The following is a 6269-nucleotide window of genomic DNA, read 5'->3' as shown; positions in this document are numbered from 1 at the left end:
CTCTCTCTCTCTCTCTCTCTCTCTCTCTCTCTCTCTCTCTCTCTCTCCAACTCCCCTTCCCATGTTTCTAAATAAACTCTGTTCTATTACATATCTGTCATGTGGCTGGTACCTCAGGAGGAAGGGATGCCTCAGCATGGGTCCACAGAGGCACTCCTCACACTTCACCATACCTGGCTCTAAAAAACACATCCTGGCACCCTCTTTTGAATAAAACACAACATCAAGCCTACCTGAGCACCGCTTCACCTCACCATTAAGTGGAAAGGCTGTGGTTCCTCACCTGAGATCAGGAGTTCCAGGGGGTCACTAGGCTCTGACCACACTCTGGGTTGCTACTGTCATAGCTGTAGCATCTGAATGTCCACCTCTGGTTGGAGGTCACTGGATGCATAGAGAAGAAGGTCTCAAAATTCCCAGTATTATAGTTATACTGTGAGTTCTGCCTCCAGTAGAGCTTCTGTGGTCCTTCCTTATTTAGAATGAACTGTTATAATTCTGCCCTGACACACACTGGAGGGTGACTCAAAATGAACCTGTTATAATTCTGCCAACACACACTGAAGGGTGACATTCTGTCCCTAGGCTATCACAGGGCTGGTCTGGGATGACAGGCTGGGTTTACTGTGTGCTCCTAGGAGAGAAGGCAGAATCAGTCAAACGTGTGAGACCTTGTTATCCTCCAGGGCTGTGAGGTGGCAGTGCAGCACTGAGAGAAGCTTGACTTCTTGAGAGTGAAGTCTGAGGATGGGGCATTGTTTTTCTTCTCACCTGTCACCACTAGCTCCAGGACATCACTGTCTTCTGACAATTTACCATGGATCTGATAATCACAGTGGTAATGTCCTGCATGATGCTGGAAAATTTTTGAGACGGAGAATTCAGCCTAATTGCCAGATTTAGTTGGAATTTCTCTGCACAGTGGATATTGGCTTGCTTCTTTATAGAGACAATAACTTCTGGCTCCTCGGGTTCCTCACACAAGAAGGTCACCTTACTCTGCCTGGAGACCACAGAGTCTGGCTGTGCTCTGAGGATAGGCTTAGGAAGGGACCCTGTAAGAAAAAGAACATGCAGGACTCAGACCATCCATCCTCTGATTGCAGTCCTTAACCCCATGACCTTGAGGTTACCCTGAGGAATAACACATATGTGGTGTTTCCATCATCCCTGCCGAGGCACGGCTCCTGGATATGAATAGAAGAGCAGGTCAGGGCAGCTGCAGACACTCACTTGCCAGCACTGAGATTCTGAGGCCCAGAGTGAGTCCTCGAAGAGAGTTTCCTGTTAGAGGTTTGTCCCTGAAACGTGATCAGCTCCTTCCATCTGCATAAACAACTAAGCCTCTGGGGTCTCCTGATGGGTGAGTGCTCAGCTACTGGCCCTGATCTTTTCTAGACCTCAGTTTCCCCTCCCCTTCTTCAAGTCTCACCAAGACAGAGCATGGCTGTGAAGGTGAAGGTCATGGCATCTCCTCTCAGAGGCTGCAACTGTGCTTGAGGGCAAAGCTCCAGAAGTCTTTCTGAAGGGATTGGAAACAAGGTGTAGCCCTGGAGATAAGGCTGTTCTTGTGAGATGGTCACATTTCAGCAGTCCCACAGGAAGGGGAATTGCCCTCCTCAGGAAATATGCTGTGACTTCCTCAATGTTGTGACTAGGCCAGGCAGTAGAATCTATGTAAACTTGTCTTACACAGATGACATATCCTTAGCTGACCAATGGCTGTTTCACTTGTGCTCATCACTGTCAGAGCCATGATGTAGCAGACATGTGTGAATATCTCACACAACAGTACAAATTTAAGTGTGGTTTTGCTTTGTTCCTTTTCACATTTTTATGTGAAACATTTTCCTCTTTCGAACATTCTTGATGTTTGTGAGAAGGGTCCTGCTGTGAATATCTGCTTGGAATAAGATTTAAAGTATTTTTTGTTTCCTATTCTTAAATGATATATTACAATTGGGCATTGCAATGTTTTGTGTGTTTGTTTGTGTGTATGTGTGTGTCTGTGTGTGTATGTCAGAATACAACTTGAGTAACCGGTTTGTCTTGTATAATGTTGATCCTATGGATCATAGACTCAGGTCTTATAGTTGGCAGCAGGCAAGTATACACTGAGACACCTCACTGGACCAACACTTATATTCATCATTTTCCTAAGTTCTTCTGCCTCAGTCAAAAAAATTTGATCCCAGGTGTCCTGGGCCCAAAATGTTGCCATGTTTTTGTTTCTTGGGATATAAGTTGTCACTGTATGAGTATGGGCACAGTTTAGTGCACAGTGATGCAGGCATGGGCAGCATTTGTGAGCACCAGTGTATCTCCATATTGCAGTTGTAAACTTGAGAAGCTAGCAAAGGGGTTGCTGAATGATGTTACCACACAGGTGCAGCACCAGGTGCAGGTGAACTCTTTCTTGATGCTTGTCATGCTTGCTCTCCAACAGTGACCCATGGACTCCCATCGATGGCACTATATACACCATAGTCACTGAGCACATAGTGAGATGGACTCTGATGTGTTAGACCTTCAATCTTATGTATCTCTCAGGGTTTTCCCAGCTGAGGGTGACTCCTGTTGATTCTCAGGAACAGGATCATGCTGGGGTAGGGGGGTTTCCTCTCCTCAATCTTCATTAGCATTTGGCTGGAACTAAGTGGCTGTATCTTGAGCTTGGGTTGTGTTTTTGTGTGACTTCTTTTTCACTCACACTCTAGGATTTCATTAGTTTGGGCATTGTATGGATTCTGTGTTTTTCCAAGCAAGTGCAAATCCTCATTGTAGATATTTGATCACATGGTACTTGTTCATCTATTGGAGGGAACACATTTTCTTTTACGTCTTTGAATGAAAACACAGTGTGCACACACACGCACATGTGCGCGCATGCACACACACACACACACACACACACACACACAAACAAAGGCACAGGGAGACAGAGCAGAGAGAGAGAGTTCCTTTCATAGACTAACCTCACTTTATGGAGTAAACAATATCGATCATGTGCATCATTCCTTTTGCATGCCATACTGAATTAGTTACCTGATAATATTTAGTTCAGGGTATGGTGTGTCTCCTTGGACAGGAAGAAACTCTCTATACTGCTCTATCACTGACTAGGTAAAGCTATTTTCTCTCCAAAGAACACTGCTTTCAGTACTACATTGAATAGATAGGGAGAGAGTGGGCAGCCTAGTCTAGTCACTGATTTTAGTGGGATTGCTTCAAGTTTCTCTCTGTTTAGTTTGATGTTGGCTACTGCCTTACTGTATAGTTCTTTTACAATGGTAAGGAATGGGACTTGAAGAGATCCTTGACCTCATGAAAGCTCGACACCCCAGGGGGTGGGAATTTGAGGGTCAGGAGGTGGGAGTGGGGGGGTAGGTAGGGGTACATCTGCAGAGAAGAAGGAGGAGGGGTGAGGGAATAGGGGGTTCCTGGGTGGGTGGGGGATGGGGTAAGGGGACAACATATGAAATGTAAATAAAACATCCAATTAAAAAAAATAAAAAAAAAAAAGGAATGGGACTTGAATTCCCTATCTTTCCAAGACTTTATCATCAGAAATTCAAGGTCCATTCCTACACATAGTAAAAGCAGTATTCAGCAAGCCAGTACCTAACATCAAACCAAATGGAGAGAAACTTGAGGAAATCCCACTAAAATCAGGGACTAGATGAGGCTGCCCACTCTCTCCCTCCCTATTCAACATAGTACTAGAAGTCCTAGCCAAATCAATTAGACAACAAAAAGAAGTCAAAGGGATACAAATAGCAAAGGAAGAAGTCAAAATACCACTATTTTCAGATGATATGATAGTATACTTAAGTGACCCCAAAACTTCCACCAGAGAACTTCTAAATGTGATAAACAACTTCAGCAAAGTGGCTGGATATAAAATTAACTCAAACAAATTAGTAGTTTCCTTCTACTCAAAGGATAAACAGGCTGAGAAAGAAATTAGGGATATGACACCCTTCACAATAGTCACAAATGATATAAAATACCTTGGTGTGAATCTAACGAAGCAAGTGAAAGATCTGTATGACAAGAACTTCAAGTCTCTGAAGAAAGAAATCGAAGAAGATCTCAGAAGATAGAAAGATCTCCCATGCTTATGATTTGGCAGGATTAATATAATAAAAATTGCCATCTTGCTGAAAGCAGTCTACAGACTCTATGTAATCCCCATAAAAATTCCAGTTCAATTTTTCATAGAGATAGAAGGAGAAATTTGCAAATTTATTTGAAATAACAAAACACCCAGGATAGCAAAAAACATTCTCAACAGCAAAAGAAATTCTGTGGGAATCACCTTCTGTGACCTAAAGCTGTACTACAGAGCAATAGTGGTAAAACCTGGATTGTATTGGTACAGAAACAGGCAGGTAGATCAATGGAATAGAAGAGAACATCCACAAATGAGTCCACACATGTAGGGTCACTTAATCTTTGACAAGGGCACTAAAATCATCCAGTGGAAAAAAGTACGTTTTCAACAAATGGTGCTGGTTCAACTGGAGATCAGCATGTAGAAGAATGCAATTTAATCCATTCTTATATCCTTGCACAAAGCTAAAGTCCAAGTGGATCAAGGACCTTCACATAAAACCAGGAACACTGAAACAAATAGAAGGAGTAAAGGGAAAGAACCACGAATACTTGGGCATAGGAAAAACACCAATGGCTTATGCTCTAAAATCAAGAATTGACAACTGGGATCTCAAAAAATTTAAAATCTTCTGTAAAGCAAATGGCACACTCAATAAGACAAAAGGGGCAACCAACAGATTGGGAAAAAATCCTTATCAACTTCATATCCAATAGAGGGCTGATATACAATATATACACAGAACTGAAAAAATTTGACTCCAGACAACCAAATAACCCTATTAAAAATGGGGTACACAGCTAAACAAAGAATTCTCAACTGAGGAAACTCAAATGACCAAGAAGCACCTAAAGAAATGTTCAACATCTTTAGTCATCAGGGATATGCAAATCTAAACAATCCTGAGGTTTCACCTCACGCCAGTCAGAATGGCTAAGATAAAAAACTCAGGTGATAGCAGATGCAGGCAAGGATGTGGAGAAAAAGGAACACTCCTCCATTGCTAGTGGGATTGCAAGCTGGTACAAGCACTCTGGAAATCAGTCTGGTGGTTTCTCAGAAAATTAGAAATAGTTCTACATGATGATCCAGCTAAAACACTTCTGGGCATATACCCAAAAGATGCTCCAACATATAACAAGGACACATCCTCCACTATGTTCCTAGTAGCCTAATTTATGAAAGCCAGAAGGTGGAAAGAACCCAGATGTCTTTCAACAGAGGAATGGATACAGAAAATGTGGTACATTTACTCAATGGAGTGTTACTCAGCTATTAAAAACAATGAATTCATGAAATTCTTAGGTAAATGGATGGAACTAGAAAATATCATCTTGAGTGAGGTAAACCTATCACAAAAGAACACACATGGTATAAACTCACTGATAATTGGGTATTAGCCCCAAAGCACACAATATGCAAAATACAACTCACAGACCACATGAAGCTCATGAAGAAGGAAGACCACAGTGTGGGTGCTTCAGTCATCCTCAGAAGGAGTAGCAAAATACTCAAGGGAGCAAATATGGAGACAAAGTGTGGGACAGAACACAAGGAGGGGCTGTATGCAGACTGTTCCGCTTGGGTATCCATCTCATGTGCAGTCACCAAAGGCAAAAGCTGATGTGGATGCCAGGAAATGCATGCTGACAGGATCCTGATATAGCTGTGTCCTTAGAGGTCTGCCAGATCCTGACATATACAGAGGTAGATGCTCACAGCTAACCATTGAACTGATCATGTGGTTCCCAATGGAGGAGTTAGAGTGAAGACTTAAGGAATTTAAAGGACTTGGTGTCCCATGGGGAAAGCAGCAATACCGACCAACCAGAGTTCCCAGGGTCTAATCCTCCAGCTTGGGAGGACATAGAAAGGGACCCATGGCTCCAGCTGTGTCTGTAGCAGAGGATGGCCTTGTCGGGCATAGGTGGGAGTGGAGATCCTTGGTCCTGTGAAGGCTGGATTCCCCAGTGTGGGGGAATTCGAGGGCAGGGAGGTGGGAATACATGTTTGGGTGGGGGCACATTCTTATAGGGGCAGGAGGCATGTGGATGGGATAGGGATTTTCTGGGTGGGGGGAAATCGGAAAAGTGGATTAAATCTGAAATGTAAATAAAATATACAATAAAAAAGAAATTAGACTACAAAAACAAAT

At 42.9% G+C, this 6269-nt stretch overlaps 1 pseudogene; it reads right to left on the bottom strand.

Moving 5' to 3' along the window:
• LOC114627360 overlaps positions 1–1466 on the bottom strand; it is a 6002-nt pseudogene extending 4536 nt beyond the window's left edge.
• Between the last annotated feature and the right edge of the window lie 4803 nt (positions 1467–6269).

This window comes from Grammomys surdaster, unplaced genomic scaffold (assembly GCF_004785775.1).
Source record: "Grammomys surdaster isolate TR1022 unplaced genomic scaffold, NIH_TR_1.0 252, whole genome shotgun sequence".
Taxonomy (NCBI): Eukaryota; Metazoa; Chordata; class Mammalia; order Rodentia; family Muridae; genus Grammomys; species Grammomys surdaster.
Note: the sequence above shows the minus strand (reverse complement) of the source record. Positions and strands in the feature narration are given on the sequence as shown.